This window comes from Bacillus rossius, chromosome 10 (assembly GCF_032445375.1).
Source record: "Bacillus rossius redtenbacheri isolate Brsri chromosome 10, Brsri_v3, whole genome shotgun sequence".
Taxonomy (NCBI): domain Eukaryota; kingdom Metazoa; phylum Arthropoda; class Insecta; order Phasmatodea; family Bacillidae; genus Bacillus; species Bacillus rossius.
Window position 1 is genome coordinate 14454906 of NC_086337.1, and position 22079 is coordinate 14476984.

At 33.7% G+C, this 22079-nt stretch overlaps 1 protein-coding gene across 4 annotated transcripts in view; it reads right to left on the reverse strand.

Annotated features, from left to right (window-relative positions):
• Nucleotides 1-19429, reverse strand: part of LOC134535794 (mitochondrial intermembrane space import and assembly protein 40) — a 36016-nt gene extending 16587 nt beyond the window's left edge. The window contains exons 1-2 of one of the 4 annotated variants that reach the window (XM_063375074.1): nt 19189-19429; nt 4899-4983 (exon numbers count right to left, since the gene is read on the reverse strand). The gene's annotated coding sequence lies outside the window, so the exon portion shown is untranslated. Of the gene's footprint in view, nt 1-4881; nt 4984-19021 lie in introns of all 4 variants that reach the window. The other 3 variants (XM_063375071.1, XM_063375073.1, XM_063375072.1) reach the window with 3 other exon arrangements.
• Between the last annotated feature and the right edge of the window lie 2650 nt (nt 19430-22079).

Sequence of the window (22079 nt, forward strand, 5' to 3'; positions counted from 1 at the left end):
TTCGAAATAGAAAAGTTAGGGTCCCTGTCTGAATCCAAACTGGACATTTCATCATTCAATGCCACTAAGCAAGGCTTAGCTGAAGGGCCAGGTTGATTGGCATTTAAGTTTGTCTTCAAAGCTGTAATTTATTTCCTACATTTATTGCAAATTTTAGCTTCCTTTGGAATTTCAGGATATAAACTGCACATCCATGATGTGACATTTCTTAATGTCTTTTTATCCCTGACTGTATGATTTTCTTATTTTAAGGGATTAAAACATTGTAATCTAATAAACACAACTTTTTTCTCCATTTTTTAAAGTCTAAAATTTAAAATTGATTAAAACCGTTTTGCAATTTACAAGTTTCAACAAAAAATTGTCTTTAAATAATAATTAATTGAATAAAAATATTGACATGTATAATGTACATTACATAACTGTATTATCATTAGTACTCACTACTGTCACACATTACTAGTAGTTACACTCACTAATACTTTATCACATCACTGTTCTCAGCATAACTACTGATTCTACTGACAAGAGCACCAGACTCAGACGAACTGCTATGTGAGCTATTCTTGTGAGGTGCAGGTCTCAACTTGTCAGCAAAGCTTGCCCCCTCCCCCCTCAGGCCCTCTCCTTCCTGCCTGCTGGAGCAGATTGATTACAGTCTGAATGTTAGTCTTAAAACTTTCTAGCTTATTCTTTACTGTTTTTTAAAAATTACTTGAATGATACCTACATATTTTAAAATCCATTAAAAATCCATCCAAAATTAACTAATAAACAGTCACCTCAATAATAAATTAATATCAATACGAACTTTCCCGAAGGTACACGATGTTGTTGGCGGGATAAATACGACCATACTGGACCATTCCATCATGGCGACCCTCGATTATCGCTACATTTCCGCGTAAACAAAGTTTATTAATTTTTAAACTAATTCTAGTTTCCAGTTTACAGTTTTCATGTAGTTATTTTTCAAGAAGAGACTCTGCAAACTGTGCGAAGTGAAAGAAAACTTCTGAAACGTTTTATGACCATAACCATAGCCATAACTACCAACACCTATGTTTGTGTAGATTTATTATAGATAGTAAAATTATTAGCATTACTGATGTTGGTAAAATAGAACATAGTAAAATATCTTTACCAAATTAAAATTCCCAAAATCTCACCTTTTTGCAGATAATATTTAACCATGAAGCCATAATCTGCCCATTTTTAAATTTTAACTTATGCTTACCATTAATATAGCCTACTTGTAGGAATTTTTTCAAAATTTTTTGGGATGCACTTTTTGATATATTCAAAATCAAAATTTTGATTTTGAGTTTAGAAAAAAAAAACTTTATTACAACCTATGGTGTGTTATATGTCAAAAGAAAGCCCATAAAAAATGGAGTAAAATGACACCACTCCCACCTTTCTAGCTTAATTAGAACAGGTTCTAGAGCAACTTGAAAAACGCTCGTCCAGCGTTTTTGGGCGCTTTTTTGAAAACTTTACATAGCTGTATTTTGGAAACCGTTAGAGATAAAAAATTAAAATTAAATATTTTTCTTATTTTTAGTACCTACTACCACTATACAAAATTTGAGGAGATTCCAAAGTGGTCATGTAAAATGGGTGTGTTGATTCAACTACTAGCTGCAATACCCGGGGTTGCCCGGGCTGAACACAGGGTGTAGTTAGTAATTGTCTTTTTAATTTGAATGTCAAGTGTGAAAATTAATTTATATCACTTTCAGATCCCGACAGACGTTCTGCCCGTTTATAGTTATTTACCTGGTCTGTATGTAATTTAGACTTTATAAAGCAATATAGAAAAAAGCTGAAAAATAAGAGATTACTAATATTGAAAAGATACCATTATCTAGCTAATGCTCGGCCTGCATTGCAATGCATCATTCAGTTTTGTTTTGTAATATGTTTGAAGTAGTTCCACATATACAAATCATCTATCCATCTCTCTATATATATTTAGCTCTATCTACATCTATATACATCTATGTATCTCTCTATCTCTATTTATCTCTTTATATCTACATATATACTTCCCACTATCTCTATATCTTCAATATATAAGTCTCTATATAGATCTATAGCCTACATCTATAGGTATATCTTTTTATCTAACCCATTTCATTCTCTATACCTCGCTCTATCTCAACTTATCCCTCTGTCTCTATCTCACTCTATATATATATATATATATAACTATCTGTGTCTCTCTTTTATATTTAAATAAATTGTGTCATGCGTGCACACTTATACAACAAAAACGGACTAAGTGCCGCTATATAAAATGAAATAAACACATTTTTTGACATGATTCGTGCTCCAACTATTGAAACATAGTTATATCAGCTCAGCAACCTTCATGGGCATGCGCATAACAAATCACCAAAATTTCATCGAAATCGGATGAATGGTATAGGAACGCATACGGCACAAACAAACGAAAATTAAAGACATGACAAACGCATAAAACTATGGTGCATTTAAAATTCAAGGCAACTCTATCTATTGACGAAGTTAAGAACAAAACTGTTATTAGCACCTTTATTTTGCTAGCCGCTGCAAGCTCCACTAAGCGGACTGGTCTCACCAAGGAGAAAAATATTAATTTGCCCGACCTTACTATGTGTATGATCGTGTGTCAGACATAGAGAAATGACACTCACTCACTATTTGTATGTCTATGACCTATGATTTTTTCTATTATAAAATGAATTTATCACTTTTTCACTCCCCTAGGGATGGAATTTCATATTAATATGGGGTCTATGTATTAATCCAGGTTATAAGCTAGCTGTAGGCCAAATTTCATTCAAATCCATTTAGTAGTTTTTACGTGAAAGAGTAACAAACATCCATCCATCCTTACAAACTTTTGCGTTTATAATATTAGTAGGAAGTGATAATGACCGAATAAATATTAGATTTCTACTTTAAAATACATAGTTTTATACGGAAAAGATACCTACACAAAGCGCTCGGCATCTACTAGCGGGACCAAAAACATCATGCGACGTTTACGCGAGAAGTTTTTTTATCCCAATTTTGACAGCCTAAAATATGGTTGCGACGATTACGTGTGTGCGACCATTATGCGATAAAACACGGTAATGTAAGAATTTTAAGAACTTTTTGCAATCAATATGGCAGTGCACACATGTTGTTAACGGTCCTGCCCAGCCGGTGTGCACAGCTTCAGAAGAACCTAAGTCATTAAACAACTGATCAAGACCTATAAATGGTGTCTGGTGACAATAAGCACATAAGAATAGTTTGATATCAGAATGACACTACTGTTTCCATATTTTGTTTTCAAAATGTATTTTCTGGAGAGTGAAGATGTATAAATAAGAGTTCCTCAGAACAACATTTAGGTATAAAACTCTGGATAAAGATTCTTGAAAGCACTAAGGGACTTGGAAAAAAAATATTGTCAAATCAATTCAATGCAAATGGTCCTTATTTTATATATTCAATTAAAAAGGGGGGTTGTCTGTAAAGTCGGTTTACAGACGATAATTTTACGTGATAACGTCATAAGAAAAAATTGAAGAAAAATTGCATACTTTTTAATTTTCAAATATTATTTACAGTTTTTGCAAATATAATTTAAATAATTTGTTTAAATATAATCATGAACAATTAGTTATAGAAATAAACTGAAATCAAATCAATGTCAATAAAGTGTTAATTTGAAATGATGAAATTGGACAAATAAACAAAAATTTTTCAATTGCTGCTTTTAAAAAGCCCGCCTTAACCTGTTCGATATTATAGAAGATTTCCTCGCACGGTGGTTGGCCGGTTCTTGCATGCTCTGCTCAGGCGGAACGTGACAATGAGTCATGCTTTTTCGAGCTTTCAGCCGGCGTTCATCGATTTATAAGACGTTATCACGTCAAAAAAATGTTATGGTTACCATACTCATGATGTAAAGATTGAGAGCTAGTTCACTGCTGCCTAGCACTCAGATGTTATCACACTATAAAAACCAGTTAAATTTAATATTCTGCATCACCAGCACAACCCCCCCCCCCCCCCCCCCCCCCCCCCCTGCTAAGCAGAACCCTTAAGTCAATTAACTTGATGTTGTTCTGGCCTGAATCCTGCTGTCAACTGATTAAAGTGATTAAATACTTTTGAATCATAATCTTTACAAGTGTAAAATTGTTTGACAATGCATTATGAAAAAAAAATTATAGTGAATTTTGACGATGCATGCGCACCATGCAATGAAATTTCCACAGGACGAAAAAAAAAAAAAAAAAAACTACATAAAAATAAATATTATGTAGGTGCCTTTAAATCTTATACTGAATATTATGTTTAATACTGGTCCATATCATTAAAAATATTTTAGTGTGAATATTAGTGACAAAAATTGTATTTATAAACTTTCAACTGTATTTATATAAGTGAGGTTATGTTCCCGAATGTATAATTTATTTTAATTATAAATAAATACATTATTTAATAAATAATTGATATGAATAAAAAAGAAACATTCAGCATATTTATAGATCATCATTATCAAAATTTATTTTTATTATTTTACTAAATTAAATATTTTATTTTACATAGGGATATGTTAATATTAATATTGAATACTGAGTATTATTTAAATATTTAATTTGATTGAATTTATACTTTACCAATTATATTTATGATATTACTCCAGTCCTTTTATGTTCTATTTCTATTATTATTTCCATAAATAATTAATTCATTACACCGAGTAAGTATAACTTCTAACATGCATACATAAGTACACACACCCATTTTTTAAAATTAGCCATAGCCCTCAATACAAGAATTATGCTTGTAGACAGACTTATTTATACATATATATTTACATTTATATTATTATACCTTTTTACTCCACATACCTCACCAAATAAAGTCCTCAATGCCTGTATAACATGATTCTTGAAGTAATATTTAGTAATAACACCAGGGTCACGTTGAAATACTCTGAAACACAAAATCCAAATATAAATACAGTATCCATGACAGCCATAGTGTCTTAAATACATTTGCTTACATTGCATAACATTGCCAGCTGTTCTGACATGTATTTAGTAATACCTATACAACTAAAAATAACAAATTTCAAGCAATTGTACTATGTAGTATATAAGAATGTAAATAAATTAACTAAGAAATTATTATTTTTAAATAGTGAGAAGTGTTTGCCACTTTTAACCCTGCATAATTGCTAGTCTAAAATGTTAGGCGAGGTACTTCTGAACAGTCACCTACATTTGCAAATGAAAAGTCACAGAACAATATGCCCAAATACCTGCAGCAGTTTAACACTGTAACTAGTATATTCTTTTTAGGTAGATTTCGAAGAAAGACTACCTATTGTACCAGTTACTGTTTAATGTATATATACACACACACACACACACACACACATCTCATTGTAATTTTGCACAAATCACTTCCAAACTGATATATAAAATTAAATAACTGAAAATCTCGGTCGAGTTAGTAAATGGGCAAAATTCCATCAAAGGGGTAGAAATAGGAATGGTTTTCGAAAAACAGAAAAATTGCTGTAATTCCTATTATATGACAAATATCACATCCGTTTGAACGTACTAGAACTCGTAGGAGTAATACCAAAAACTTTAGTCTAAATATATTTTTTATACAACCAGCAATAACTGCATGGGGTTGAAAAAACAAGGATTGAAGGACAAAAAATTTTATAGCTCCATTAGTAGTCACATTAATGACTCTGTTCAAATTGTTTGTAAATAGAATAATTTTTATCTTAAACTATTTTTGATAAAACGTACCACTGCATCAAGTGAATGAAAAAAAAAAGGGATAAAAATTTTAATTTCCGTACCAAGAACACTATCAAATCCGTTCATTTTTTTAAAATTGCAAAACTTTAAAATATTATTCACACCTTTCGTTTGAAGTAATTTTTTGTACAACCAACCATATAACTATAGGTGAAAAAAAAAAAACAACAAAAAACAATGGTCTAAGAGGAAGCCATGGCTAAGATTTGTAAGTACACTGTCTGTTGTGCAAGTGAATCATAGTACGTGATAATATGTAAATGTTTAATTATAATTATCCTTTTTTGGCCTCCTACTGTGTAAATGTTTTAAGTTTATGTAAACTTTTGTGTATTAGTTTTGTGAATTTAAAATATCAGCACTGGAAGTGTGGTTCGAAGGTATGTAAACCACCTGTTTTCTAGTGTACGTTGCTACTTTTCTGTCTTGGGAAGACTGCCGTGTGTATCAGTACTGTCGTCATTGAGTTTTTAGAATACCTGTTTATATTCATCGCTGAGTACGAATGTGCATCACTTATTGTCCGTGTGTGGTCCAGATTATCTGTTTAGTATCATCTTTGGGGTCCTCTGTTGCTGTGTGGTCCGAATTAGTGATTTATCTGTACTTACTGTTTTTGTTGAAACTGTTTTGTCATTGTCAGCCCACCATGTTCATCTGTGCTGTGATGTTTTGACTAATTCTTCTTCAGAATTCTCTGTACTTTTATCACTGGCTTATTTTGGCATGTTTTCAGTGTGCTTGTGTATTCATATTTTCTTTTTTTTCGTTCTTTGAGTTTTCTCTATGATAAACAGCACAAACTAGCAAAGGTGTATGTCCAAAATAATTATTTAAATAAATTTTATTGGTATTCAGGCTTAACATAATTTTTTTTTGTTGAAGAAGGTATAACATGGTTGCTACATATTTTTTGAATATGATTTCCCTGAATTTTCCAGGTTTTCTAGTCCATATAGAAAATTTTCCAGACCATTACATATGATCGTTGTCGTACTTGGCACCTTATTTTGGAAAGTTCGTAAACTACAATTTTTATCCAGCCAATTAGCAGCACGACCATATAATAACACAGGTCTGCAAAAAAAATTTTTTAAATTTTTTTTGTTAAATGGTTAATATTTGTTTTAATTGTCTTTAAAGTAATAGAAAACGGTTTTCATATGATATATACCACGTCACATTTATCAGATTCAGATGATAAAGTATTTGAATACGAAAAAAAAAATTAATAAAATGAATGAGAATCATTTTAGAATATTTTATAAAGTTTTATTGAGGCTATAGCTATTAAAATACAACATTAAGGTATACATGAAGAAAACAATAATATTTTCTTTTTGAAAAAAAGCTGTGTTTTGTTGGTTTTCGTTTATGATTTTTTTATTTCATCTCTGTGTATCATACAACAATAGTCCGCCATCATATTAACGTCCCAACGGCCTTGATATCTTCTTTCCATCTCTTTTATGTCCTGATTTAACCGTTCACCTTGTTCTTCACTGTAGTCGCCTAGATTTTTTTGGGAAACAATCAATGTGAGACTTCAAAAAATGAATTTTCTGATTTATATTATAGCCTAAATTTTTATAGGCGTTTAACATTTCCTGGACAATATTTTTATAAGCAGGATCATTTGTGTTGCCTAGAAACTCTGATACAACATTTTTAAAGCCATGACAGGCATTTCGTTCCAAGGTTGTCATCACTTTTTCAAATTCTGTATCCCTAATCAGTTTCCTGATATCAGGTCCCGCAAATATTCCCTCTTTCAACTTCGCATCAGATAAGCTAGGGAAACATGAACAAAGATACTTGAAAGTATTTCCATCTTGCGGTAATGCCTTTACGAACTGTTTGATCAAACCAAGTTTGATGTGAAGTGGTGGAAGCAATATTTTTTTCGGGATCCATCAAGCTCGGATTGATGACATTTTTTACTCCAACTTTCATTTCCATTCTAATTTTCCAATCAGTTTTTTTCCAATGTAAATTTCTTGCTCTACTGTCCCATTCACAAATATAACAGGGGAATTTTGTGTAGCCTTGCTGTTGACCAAGAAGCATGCATATGATTTTTAAGTCACCGCAAACTAACCATTTGTGTTCGGTGTATTTTATTTTCTCCAAAACATTTTTCAAGTTTTCGTAAATTTCTTTAAGATAAACTGAATGAGCTACAGGTATCGATGAAAATTTATTGCCGATATGCAAAAGGACAGCCTTTAAGCTTCTTTTTGAAGAATCTATAAAGAGTCACCATTCTTGTGTATTGTATTCGATATTGAATTTTTGTATTAAACCGCCAATATCACAGCAAAATACTTATCCTCTTTCTGAAAATACTCCACAAATTCTTGTTCTCTGCTTCGATACCAGTAAAATGTAGTTGCAGCATCTAAAAAATTGTTTTCTTTTAGTCGAGAACCGAGAAGTTCTGCAGCGTCCTTAGGTAATCCAAGATCCCGTACCAAATCATTCAGTTCTTGCTGTTTTAAAGGTCGAGGGTCATTTGTAGGGTGAAAAATTTCACCACTTGTTCTGAGTTTTGTGATAAAGGCGTTTCGAAGCTGTTAGTGTTAGTAGGAACTGGTATGGGTAATTCGGGTCCATGTGGAACTGGCTTTGTTACAGACGAAACATCAGGATACACAATTTTGGCGCAGTTTTTAGAATTATATCCTGTTACAATGGTCAAACAAAAATAACAATCATCTGTATTATTTTTTTGTTCCCGCCACAACATAGGAATACCGAATGACTGATTTTGATTTACCGTAAGTCCACTGTCTTAACACATCAACACATAGCCGGTATACTGTATGCGGAACCCACTGTTTCTCTTGGTAACATAACCTCATTCCGAAGTAAGCATAATAAGCATTTTTTACAAAGTCTGTTATTTTTAATCTTTGCTTAACTATTGTATATTGTCCGCAAATATAGCAAAATACATTTGGATTGTTTTTGCAACTCCAAGGAGCCATAGTTACAGATTTAATAAAACAATCTTTTATTACAAATTTTTTTTTGCAGTTTAAACCAATATGATTAATCATAGACTACATAAAACTTTTTTTTGATACTTTTTCTCACAGGGGAAAGGCAGGTTAGTAACAATAGACTATAGAATGGTCTGTCATAGAGTATATAAAAGAAATATAGATCATGGAATCGTTATTGTAAAAAAAAAAAAAAAACTTACCGATCTAACAAACTATTATATATTTATCTATATGCAAAAAGAATGTTACGTGATACGTTAGAACAAAGTTTATATTTGCTATATACAGACCAACATCTACATGTTTGTGATAAATTTTTTTAACAACTTTTTCATCACAGACCTGTGTAATTGGTATAAGAAATGTTCTTTCTGAAAGTTCATCTCTTAGTATTAGTTGGTTAAAGAACTGTCTTTAACGAGCAGTTTAACTTGGTTTAAGAACTGTCTTTAATGAGCAGTACTATGTACAATTATACTTCAAGAATTGTCAAAAATGTACCAAAACATGAATTTTTAATATCCAAATTTGTAGTCTCACAAATGAACTAACACACAATTTTAAAAAGATTAAAATTAAAAAGTATTTACAAATTTCCCAGAGGTAATGGTAAAGCTGCTATTTTGCAAATTTAAAATGACGGTTGAATATATAAAATGTTCGTAGAATGTAGAATATTACTAACATTTCAAAATGCTGATAAGTCTATTCACATTAACCCACACAACATTAAAAAAAAACTTGTGATTAGGCTTTTGAGAAGTTTTTTTTTCATAGCATAGGTGGTTTTGAAAAATTGATAAAAAAAAAGTAAGATGATAAAGAGAGTAATATATATGGAACCATTACAAATATGTGTAAAATAAAGGCAATTAAAAAAACCTGGTAATGCATTTTCTTAAACCCATAAATTTTAAGTTTGAAAGTTGTTTTGTTGATCTGGTTACATATACAAAATAGAATAATATTAATAATTTTAATCATGATGATTATTTTTAAAATATAAAACAGTACAAACCTCAATTTCTCAATAAATCATCTTAGCCTCATACAGAGAACATTTTTTTTTTTATAAATGTGTACAATAAGTTCTGGAGTGGTTTGTTAAATGCCGTCTTGTCTGTCGTGTTTGCGACGTGACAGAATTAAAAATTAAAGGAGACAAAAATATGTTTTTTTTAAAAAATGTAAAAAACTTACATTTTAACAATGTGGGGGAAAGTGTGTTAGTTCACAGTATGCATAGTAAATTCCAAAGTCTTTCTGATTTCCCTGACTTTTCAGGATACATGAAATTCCCTGACTTTTCCATGTTTTCCCTGACCGTAGCAACCCTGTATTAATATATAGTAAGTGGTCTTTTACTTGTAACAGTTGCAGTCACAACTTGAGGAAAATGAAGGTTGTTTAGGTGAGCTCAGCTACGTTAACAACATGTAAATAACCATTTTACCAAGACTTATTGTGTTATTGTTAAACTTATTTCCAGGAAGCTGCTACTCTACAACCTTCCTGAGTACAAAACCACAAGTGAAACATCAATGTAAAAACAACTACATGCCAATAAAATTTAGTTCACTAATTTATCCCAATTATTTCAAATAAGAACATTTACCAAAATATTGTGTCTATGTTAATTATCGAAACGTAAAAATTTATTTCATTAATTTATTTCACTTATTTCAAATAAGCTATAACTTTCAACATTTACCAAAATTGCATAACAATTTTGTAACTATGAAAATTATTGAAACGTACAAAGTTATTTCGTTAATTTATCCCGCTTATTTCAAATAAACCAAGACTTTCAACATTTATCAACATTTCATGACAATTTTGTCTATGTTAATTATTGAAACATAAAATTTCATGATAAGTAAACAAGCATGTGTAGTGTAAGTGTGACTTGTTCCAAACTTGGTCATGGCAGCATAAGGTGGTTACTCTAGCCTGTTTGTTATGATGAATACTGATAGTAAATTAATTAATGAACTTGTTCAGAATAGTATCTGAGGTGCGGCAACACATTTTAAATTGTAATTATTTATAAAGTATTCCTATTTACCTAATCGTGTCTTGTTGACACTTGTTTTGCATGAATGCACAACATAATATTTTTTAATAATTTTCTTATATGTTTTACGTAAGTAGTCAGTAAATAAGCATTTGATGTAGAACAGATGGATAAAGTTTACATCTTTAATACCAGATATCACAAATGTTTATTATAAAGTGAAAAAAAAATAATAATAAATAGGTAAATAAAGCCAATGAAAAGTGAAACCATGGAAGTAACGTAAAGTTAGGTACATTGCTATCAATGGAATTCAGAATAACAATGTTTGTTTGTTATTAACATTGGTAGTTAATTGAGAGATGATAGTCATACTTTGTTCAAGTGAATGGTTAAAAAAAGGTTTTTGAGAACCCATAATGTTACAAAAGTAGGAAATACAGAACATGTTTAGTAATTAATGTAGTATCCATGAAAAAATAAAAGTTTGTGTTTCATTATGCTGAAATAATTTAATGTCAGGATCTAAAGATAGAATGTGTGGTTGTTATTGTGTATTAATGAGGAAAATGATAAGTTTGTATTTTGCGATATTGTATGAATTAATGGTGAAAAGACAAATATTTTTGGCATGAATAAAATACATGTAAGAGTATTATTCTTAGTAAGTACTTAAGTGATCATAACCATAGCTAGGAAACATAAGGGTTGTATTCCAAGACATTTGGGTAAGGTAACGAATAAGCAGTGCAGTGTTGGGAAATAAAGGTAACCTAACTTGAGTGTGCCTAAACCGAATACCAGTAAGGGAACAGATAAGCAGCCGTTTTAACAAATGGTGTCCTGCGCGAGACTAGAAACAGTTGCACAGCGCAGAACAACACACTACATGATTTGTCTCTACACATCAATTATTTGTTAAAGTATACTTGAGAATAATTGAAGACAACAAAAATCAGCATGTATGGTTTCCACCTGATGAATAGTCCTTTAATTTTTATAAATATTTGGCAACAATTTTTGTACCAAAGATTTTTTCACTGCATAGAGGATAGAAAAATAATTATATATATGCACACATACCAATCACTTCTAATGTGTTATTATGTTTTATTTTTATATAAAATAACAACTAAGGGCCTTAGAGCTACGCTACATAAAATAAAACCAAAGGACTGAGCTACGTATTATAAATTATTATAGCAATTACTTAAATAAATATTATTTAATATATTTGACATGAATTATTGTGTTCATTATGTAAAAATACTTTTATAAAAAGATGAAAATTACTCCCCGCAGACTGGTTTTGGACTTGCTACTATTCATAGTCTCACCCTCCTCTGCTACAGAGAGAGAACAGAAATGGAGAAGACACTACAGATATTCAAAAAATGTTATTCTAATTTTCTCAAGTCTTTTTAAGTTGCAATGCAATTAATTTTTGTTATTAAAGTGTACAAAATGTATTTCAGAAGAGTTTCGCTATCATAAAGTTTCATTTGGTACACCAAATTGGTTGGTATGTCTCACAATGTTCACGAAAGTGAATGTATAGGAGTTCATGGGGCCAGACGTAGCCCGCCATCTGGATGAAACCACTGAAATAGTGACCTCTGTGCATACGCAAAAGTTTGGGCTACAGATAGGTCACGGGTAGGACACCAAAACCCATTCCCTACAATTAAGGCACTGGTGACGTATCTAAGTTTTTGGAAGTGGTAAAGTTACCAGAAATACGTATAGGCCTAGGTTACAGATGTAGCATATTCAACACTCAAACCCTTTTTTTGGGTCTTCAATACCAGCCTGAGTATTCTTATGGTTTTTAAAGGTTTAAATGTTTCAGTAATAGGGTTTTGTGTGCATTTTGTATGCTGTGTTAGGTGAGACGGGGATTATGTGTGTTTAATTAGGATGTTATGTTAAATATTTATTTTATTATGTTAGGTGAATAACATAATTGATTAGATAAAATAAAAACATTATGTTTTTGTAGTGGAGGTTGGTTTTGAACTCGTTGAAGAATATAAACAAAGCGAAATGTTTGGAGAGGTTGCAGTATTGATGAAGTTGCCAACAAGGCGTTGCTGAAGTCATTACAACCTGTAAGTTCTTATGTTACAAGCGCGGGAAGAGTTATTTTTTGACAGGGAATATTCATGCCTGTTTAGCACAAAATACATTTCTTGAGGTACTTACATTAGCGTACTGAATATATTTTTGCTATCTTGATACAGACTAAAGTAGGTTTACTTAATGATACCTGAGAAGTTTAAACAATAGTAAAACACAATAAACAAAAATTTAAATTATCCACGTGGAATCGCAAAATATACTAGACTGGGTGGGATTGTAGTATAGAATATAATACCATAGATATTATATGAATAGAATCTTGTTTTATACTATAATACATAGGGCTGTAATACAGGGTGCGGCGCGGAAACTTGCTAATTTGAAAGGCCAATAAAAATTAAAGTAGTAAAGATATCATTATAATTTAATTTTTCTTGCAATATATATCACCTGAAATTTTTCCATTATATAGTTTTAAAGATGACATCCATCAAATGATGGCCCCCATAGTCAATGCATCCCAATTTCTGAAGTTCTGTGCAACTCTTTCAAGCATATCGAAGGGCATGTTGGCAATAGCCTGGCGTATGTTGTTTTTCAGATGAGGTATGGTCCTTGGACGGTCATTGTATACAACTTATTTCAGATAACCCCATAAAAATAAGTCACACGGAGCCAAATCAGGGGAACGGGCGGGCCAAACAAGGTCTCCTCTTGTTGAGATAAGGCACTCTGCGAAATGTTGATTCAAAACATCCATTGAACATCGCGCGGTGTGTGCCGTGGCTCCATCCTGTTGAAACCAGAATCCCCAACATTCATTTCTGCGAGTGAAGGCAGACAAAATCCTTCAATCATTTGTGTAACAAGCCGCAGTCACCGTGACTGCAAATTCATTTTCCTCAAAAAAATAACGACCAATTATTCCCACTCTTGACACTGCACACCACACAGTTACTCGTTCACAGTGAAGTGGCCGCTGATGAAGTTCAGGCGGATTTTTATCACTCCAATAACGCATGTTTTGCTTGTTTTCACTGCCCGAAATGTGAAAGTAAGCCTCATCACTGAAGAACACGAGTGCGTCATGTGCCAAGTTTTCACGAAGCACTTCACATGCATTTCGGCGAGCAATAAAATCGCGTTCACTAAGCACTTGTGTCACAACCATTTTGTAGGCCTACGGATGAAAGTTCAGTTCATTATGAAGAATTTATCTCACACTGCGGTCCGAAATCCCCAGAGCAGCGGCGTGTTTACGTGCGGAACGCCGTGGAGAGCGCAAAAATGACTGCCTCACTCTCTCAATGTTTTTGGCGGTAGTGACAGTCCGCGGACCTCCTGTCCCACTTTTCATCACACTTCCACCCGTCCTAAATGTGTCCACCCACGTAACATTTGATTGCCGACCAGGAACTGGACATGCAAGACGAATATTGAACCGAATACGGAACGCTCGTTGAGTGGCGATAATGGAACGGCAATTAGAAAAGTAAGCCTCGATGGCAAACGTGCGCTGCTCGTTGGTCCAACGCATGGCAGCAACTGACTAGGCGGGTGACAACACGTCATGGACTGCCCTTTCGAACGAGACCCACCCCATCTCACCTCTTGACGCGAAATACAAAATCAGAAAGTTTCTGCGCCGCACCCTGTATATAATACTATACCCGAACATAAGTTTCATAAAGAAATGTATTTTATGCAAACGAAGAATGTGGATGTTCCCTGCCCAAAACCCCCATATTCCCACTCTCCTGTAAGAATGAAGGAGTGGTAATGTCATCAGTGGCACCAAGTTGGTGAACTACATTTTATTTTCTCAACTTAAAATTCTGTCATTAGTAGTCTACAATTAATGGTTTATTTTCTTATAATTTTTCAATTTATTTATTTGTTTTCCCCTGCACCCTCTTCTCACATTGGCAAATGTAGATGTATACCGGACTAGACATAAGCTGTATCCGAATATTAGCCTAAAGGATCCCTTAGCTAAGGGATCCACTAAATGTGCATTGTAGTGGATACGGCCATTTTTGCATTGTTTCCGAATTCTCACAAGGGATGCCCATTTGTCCCTTCATCTGTCCACTAAATCAAGATTTCTAGGGATGTGACACTCACATCCACTAACGCGTCCCTACATTCATTAGCTCCGGAATCGTGTTTTATTTTGTTTGTATATAATATTAGTTAAGTTTTTTGGCAACATATGTTTACGATGTTACAAGCGTAAGTGATAACTGAAATACGGACAAATGAAAATGTTAATAAAAATTATCGAAAGGTGAACTTAAAAATTATAGATGTATTTAATGTTCATTTTAAGTATTTTTAATTATTTGACATTCATAATAAACATTGTATTTTGATCACTAACATTTAAAAACACTGCACTAATTTTTTTTTTAAATTGGACATTGTTATTTACATTTTGCTGAATATTTGTAGAATTCACAACTCAAATTGCCTATGTGCACATTAGTATGACCAATCGTCAAGAGATGGTGCTAGCAGTAGTTTTTTTAAGTACGTGCTTTTATAGAAATATTTTTTTTTGTAATCATCTGGTTCACTTTAAAGATTCTGTTGAACAGCATTGCCATATTTCAAGCAGTATACCATTTTAAACAGTTAGTTTGATTAGCTACATTAAAAATACTGTAAAATATTTTCAATAGTTCATTAGGTTATGTTACCTACATTTAAAATGCTATTAAAGGCCCGTCTACAATAGCAATGTCCTAAACTGTGTCGAAGGACACTCATTGCTGATTGGTCCATGTGACACTCTGATGTCATGCGTCAAGTGGGCGAAGGTCCGAACCTACCTGGTCAATGACATTCGTCAATTTGAACTTTTTGTCCCAACCTGTGTGCTTCGGACACAGAAAAAGAACAGAACACTCACAATATTTGAATTTCCAGTTCCCGTTTGAAAACGTGGTGTTTGTTTTTGTTATTGAAGGAAATGGAAGGTGTTGTAATTCAAGAAGAGCAAGACGACATTTAAATTAGTGCTGTTCGATTACTGTGATATGACTTCATTTTTTAGCATTTACATTTGCCACTTTGCCTTACTAAATAAATATATAAAATTGAACTCCCACAACTTTTAAAAGTTCAATTTCAAACTACAAAGCATCAAAACAATAAACAAAAACAATTTGGTTGGCACATTTTCTGCGCTCTGGTAGCTACTTTAGAAATCAATACATTCGGACATCGGACATCGCAATTGTGGACAGGGCAGTTTTCGGTGAGACAATGTGACGTCACTCACATTCGGATAAGGACACGGACCACGCACAGGTTCGGACTATTGTAGACGGGCCTTAATTCGTGTTAACGGCTGGTCAGGTTGGGTTAGCTACAATTAACAAAACAGTAAATGATGTAAACTTTTGGTTAGTGATATTTAAAATACTGTACTGAGTTATTCAAGACAAGAAGTAAAAAAAATGGTAAATATGTAGTTGGGCGGTATTTGCGAAAAAAAATTTTTAAAAATCCGAAAATACCTTTATTATATGCTCTTCAACTTCCTCTTTTCATTAAAAGTGGCAGAGGTAAGGAGATATCGAATTTTTAAATTTCTTCAATGTAGTTGAGCGGTATTTGCAAAAAAAAATGTTAAAAATCCGAAAATACCTTTATTATATGCTCTTCAACGTCCTCTTTTCATTAAAAGCTGCGGAGATTTGAAATTCCAAAAACTTTAGGAGATATAGAATTTTTAAATTTCAGCACAATACCAGCGCATTCCTGTGGCGTGCGTGCATCATTGTTTCTTGTTTACGTACGAGTATCTATTTTTTTATTGGATAATGATGTCACGTGATTGTTCGTGATAGGCCAGAATTCAAATGAACTAATACGTGATTATTTAGTTCAATTATTGTGTAAAACAGTCACCGCCTCCAACTTAGGTGAGTTTTTAACGTTTATAATTTTAAAGTCTTATTTGTTATTTTGATATTGTTGCGCAAGTAATAAGTAACAAAAAAATTTACGTGAGTTGTTACTGTGCATCCTTTGTTACGGGTTTGTTAGGTAAGGTCAGTTACATTATAAATAATTTAAAACTAAAGAATAATTAAAATTAATTCACATTATTTTTAATATCACCTTAGTTTGAAAGTAATAATAATGTAACTGACCTGACCTAATCAACCATTTTAGGTAAATATGTATTGTACGGATTAGCGCCAAAAAAAATTGTACAAATATGAAATAACTTTCATTATATGCTCTTTTACGTCCTCTTTTCAAAACCGCCTGCGGAGATTAAAAATTCCTATTACTTTTGGAGATATCGCCGTTCTTATTTTGCAATACAAGACCTATGTAATCATTCAACAGACGCCATTTTATATTTTGCCGTGTGCGCGTGAATGCCTAAATAACAGAAATTTTCCATTAGGTAAGGTTAGTTACATGATAAATACTTCAAAATAAACGGAAATTAAAAATAATATCAATTAATTTTACTTGTATAGTTTTAAGTATTTATAATGTAACTGACCTGACCTAACAAAACGGGACAAAGGTAGATTAGGTCAGGTCAGCTGCAGTATAAATACTTTGAAACTGAAAGGACATTAAAGTAATAAAAATTAATTTTAATGGTTGTTTAGTTTTAAAGTATTTATAATGTAGCTGACCTGACCTAACAAACCGGGAAAAAGGATGAACAGTAGGAACTCACGTAATTTTCTTTTTACGTGATGTAGTCGTTCAACTACTTCGCGAAAAAAATAAATAATAATACTTGTAAACAAGCAACAATGGTGAACGCGGGAAGCCTACGATTCACTCATCCTTCTGGACATACCCGAATACTCACGTTGGCAAGCCTTCTTTCAACAGACGAGAGGCAAACGCCCGATCGTTTATCTTCGGTTTTTTTTTGTTTATTGTAAATAAATATGCAACTCATGAAAACTAATGGTCAATTAGGTTATGTTAGCTACATTATAAATACTTCAAAACATTGTGGATGGTTGATTTGGTTAGGATAGCTACATTAAAAATACTGTGAAATCATGTTAACGGTTTCCTAGCGCTGGATAGCTACATATTAAAATGTTATTTGCTAAGCAACCATAAAATGATTTTACAGTTTTTATAATGTAGCTATACTTACCTAATATAACCTACCATCTACAATGTTTTAAAGTATTTTTAATTACTTCTTGCTAATTTTAAGAAAAGAAGGCTTGCCAACGTGAGTATTCGGGTATGTCCAGAAAGAATCGTAGGCTTCCCGCTGAACGCCGCATCAGTGCACAACATGAAAATTAAAAAATTCCATATCTCCTAAAGTATTTGGAATTTCTGATCTCCGCCGGGTTCAATGAAAAGAGGAAGTTAAAGAGCACAGAATAAAGGTATTTTCGGATTTTTAAAAAATTTTTTTAAAAAAATCGCCAAAAAATGAATATTAAAAAATTTGATATCTCCAAAAGTAATTGGAATTTTTTATCTCCGCAGGCGGTTCTGAAAAGAGGACGTAAGATAGCATATAATGAAAGTTATTTCATATTTGTACGATTTTTTTTGGCGCTAATCCGTACAATACATATTTACCCCATTTTATTAATTACGCATTCACAATTCATGAACACACTGCAAAATAACAAAAATGGCGACGCTCGAATGGTTCCACAGGTCTTGTATTGCAAAATTAAAAAATTCGATATCTCCTAAAGTATTTAGAATTTCTTATCTCCGCCGCTTTTAATGAAAAGAGGAAGTTGAAGAGCATATAATAAATGTATTTTCGGATTTTTAACATTTTTTTTCCGCAAATACCGCATAACTACATATTTACCAAAAAAATTACAATTTTAATAATCTTCATATTTTCATAAATGCAACTATTCTAGCAAAAAAAAAAAAAAAAAGATTCATGAACCGGCAAATGACAGATATGTATAAAAACTGGTCCAATTACAACAGAACAAAATCTGGAAAATTGACACACCATAATCAATAATCCAAACGTATTAAAACACTCGACGGTTAACCAAATTTACATCTAATGAAACTAAAATTATTATAATTATTCTCAAAATGTTACGTAATCTACTAACAATGAAACGTCTAAGTAGTAAAACTCGGTCATAATTATGTAAAATATTCACACAAAAACAACGAAGTTATTACATTAATTAAATCACTAACTCACATACCACACCATAAAAACACAAAAAATCGTAAGCAGAGTTAGGTTATGATAAATGATTTAACTGTTCTCTACCTCCATGCTCAACTAAAAGATGCAAAAAGTTTAAAAAATGCCAACTAATGATTGACAAATTTCTCTACTTTAAGTAATTTAAATGATGAATTAAAGAAAACAAAATAAAAAAGACGTATAAGATACGTAACTCAAAGTCCATAAAACGATAATTTTAAAACCGATTTACAAAAAGGGCCTGGAAGTGACCATGTTTATATCAACAGTTTGTATATTATGTCGCATCACTTTTTGTCTAACTGATGATTTGATCATGTTAAAGATGAGGTATAAAACTAAATCATTTAACTAAAATTTATAGTTAAACTTAGTTCGAATTAAAAAAATATATAAATTAAATAACAAGTAAATTCATATAAGGTTTCGTACACGATCTAAGCAGACGTACTAATACAGTTTATATTTTAAATTCTTGAATGATAATTTTAGCTAATGAAAATATGCAATTTATCTCACATTTATTAACTTCGGCGGCGGCCTGAGTACTAATTGTGCTAGTAGTAATGAAAACCAGTCTTAATATTAGGTTGCCATCTCCCGGGTTCTCGTGTTCGAGATCCGGCGGGGTTCCTAGCGGAAAGGCTGTTTTATTAGGTACGTGAAACGTGTCCGGGAGGGCGCCAGGCTAACTCGGTGGTTAACCACGAGGTGGGTCGTTGGGTACGAATGCCCCTGCATGGTCCACTAGGAACGGCGGCAGTGGTCGTGATGTTAGGGACCCCTAATTAATGATGAACTACTGGCCCTACACAGCATAGCACGCTGATCCCTAACTGGATTGGGGAGGTTCCACAAATAACGTACACGAGTCTGTTTTGCACTGTCATATACAAATCGCGCACAGAGTGTGCGGAGTGGACGTTTAATTAACGTTGTCAATTACACTTGCAGTTGAAGTCACACTATTTCCCTACACAAAGTACACTATGATTACACTGGGCGCTCTGACGTGCCATCACTAAAATTAAGCCCTCACGCCAGTCGAGGTTGAGGGGGAGAGTTTGATTGAAGTCGGCCAATACCGTAATTTGCGAACGGTGATGAGCGAGCCCACCTATGTGGACCGCGGCTCGCTATGAAATTAATTAAAGTTCTCAATTTGATGTGGCCAAAGCCTGTGCACTTCGGCAGTTAACTGAAAATCTGTTATTGCGGGAGTCGGCCCGTGCCGTATATTACACTGCCCCGCGTAATGCGTTGTGCGGGGAGTGTTATGTTTACGCGGCTGGGATAGGCACTACACCATAAAAGGACCGGGCGCACACGGGGAGTTGATTAAAAAAATGTTTTGGTGCGTGACTATATTTACCAGAGTGAATTCAGTGTCGACTATGGTTGATGGTTCCCCGTGGGACGCGCGTCCGTCCCGGTCCGCGAGTCGCTCGGTACTGGCGTCTGGCCCTGGCGCGAGGGGAGGGGTGAGCATCCTCTCGCGCCAAGGTTTCTTAAGTTCCGTTATTCGTAAAATATTATATTAAAAAGAAAATGTAAGCGGCTCTAAATTCACACATTAAAAATTAACAATTAACCTAATACATATATATGTTTTGGAAATTAGATTTAACAATTTATATGAAATAAGTATGAATAATCTGAGTTACACTGGAGACTGTTTGTCGCTTGATGACTGCTCCAGTGGCGAATGATAAACGGAAATTTGGGGCAGTTTTAATTAAGTTACACACTACGTTATTGAAATTAGGCTGGAGGCCGCAAGGGCAGCACTCACAACTGTATTACTAAAAAACCTCACGTGAGTGACCCGGGCACTCCTACGTCGCACTTCCCTTGCACGGCGTTGTTAATTAAAAGTGATGTGATCATTAATGTGTGTTGAATTTACGATGTACAGGATTCGGGTTGTCTGGTCGATTAAGTCATGGGTGTTGATTCTACCTTAGCTCCGCGGCGCTCGCCTGACTCGGGTGGGCCATGGCTAGGGGCGCGTTCCGTTAGAGGGGTCGGATACTGGCCGTTGCTGGTCGGGCTTTAGGGTGGCCTTCAGTTGGACGACATCAAGGTTTAATGATAGTTTTTAATAAGAAAAAAAGCATATTTATTAAAACTCTGTTTCGTTTTAAAAGTCGGGTAAAGCTTAAGATTTTTAATTTATTTGAGAACTTTGTAGGTGTTAATGAACAGTTATAACTTCTAAGTTTGCCGCAATTATATTGTCGGGTGGCAGAATTTTCTCAGGGTTTTTTAAATCAAATTTGAGACTTTACAGATAGGGCCCTGCGCTAGCTTCTCTGTTCACGTCTGGCGCAGTTAGCATAACCAAGCAATTGGGACACGGGGGAGGGGCGGTGTGCTGCGGGCATGCAGAAGTTACAAATTCTTTTGTGGTTTGCTTGTCCAGCCGCACACTACACCAATGGGAGTGGAGTAGGAAGCCAATTTGGCGAGACTAGAGAACTGTTTATATTGACGTCTTTTGACCATCCGTCTTTGGTAAATCTGATATATATTGCTGTAGGCGCCGATTAGCAATTTATGCGGAGCCTGCACATGTGGATAAGAATGCTGGTTCTAGGCGTTAAATAGCCACGTGGCTGGCGAACGCCAGGAAAAGTTTGCAACAGAAATACTCTGGCTGTTACAGCCCATTGACTAACTAGTAACTTAATAAGAGCCCTGATGCACTGTTAAGGTTGTCTTAATTGGCACAGTACCCACACACACTGCACTACTGCTGACATGGCCGTCGATAAATCTGTTAGAGCCGGGACTCGATGCGACATGCTTGATGCTCAAGTGGTCGTAAGTATGGCTGGATTTCACGGTAGATGATTAAAGTCTCCCTGGTCTTTAGTCTAGAACAGACATGGGCAAACATTTTAAGGGGAGGTTAAAATAAAATAATATCTAGGCAGGCCGAAAAAAATTGAACA